The sequence below is a fragment of the Plasmopara halstedii genome, assembly GCF_900000015.1.
Source record: "Plasmopara halstedii genome assembly, contig: Scaffold_1343, whole genome shotgun sequence".
NCBI classification, from domain to species: Eukaryota; Oomycota; class Peronosporomycetes; order Peronosporales; family Peronosporaceae; genus Plasmopara; species Plasmopara halstedii.
Genome location: NW_020188258.1, coordinates 455,882 through 456,557, shown reverse-complemented (window position 1 = coordinate 456,557; position 676 = coordinate 455,882).

The following is a 676-nucleotide window of genomic DNA, read 5'->3' as shown; positions in this document are numbered from 1 at the left end:
CTGAGTGTCTTACGACACGTTCGCGATGCGATGGCTGAATGCCAAGACATGCAGAAAGTGTATGCAGACGCCTTGGCGGGATCCGGCACTAGTGAACGCAGAGGCGTTAGCGCTGGGGTAGCACCCAAAGGTGCTCGACCACCCTAAAGCTGAACCAGCAACTGGTTTTATGCACGATTGCAACAATTTCCGTTTCCAACGGCGATAGACGCTCCACCGTCGCACGAAGTGACGCATTCGTCATTCGACGGCTACGTGAGGCAGTTATTTGCTCCAAGCTTCTGAGATCTTCCGCACAGCGGCATGCGACCTCGGCAAGATGCTCAGCGGAGTGCCGATGACGATGAACTTTGTCCTCAAGAGCTCGAAGAGCATCGTGAGTCACTGGACGGTGATCGACCAAGTCGTCATCGTCCGCCACCGACTCTTCACGACGAGAACGGTGGCTTCCACTATCACGAGGAACACCTTGTGGGTCGACGTCGTCGACAGGATGAAACCCAGTAACTTGTGAAGTGACGGGGATACCCAAACTCTAAGTACTCGGGGGAGCTTGAGGTGCCACTTCGGCAAGACTGCCCAGACGTCGTAGACACTTATGTTCAAAGGGATCGCGTCTTCGTTCAGCTCGCGCTTCTCGGAAGTAGCCTGGAAAGCTAGAGGGCCTTTAAGCTGG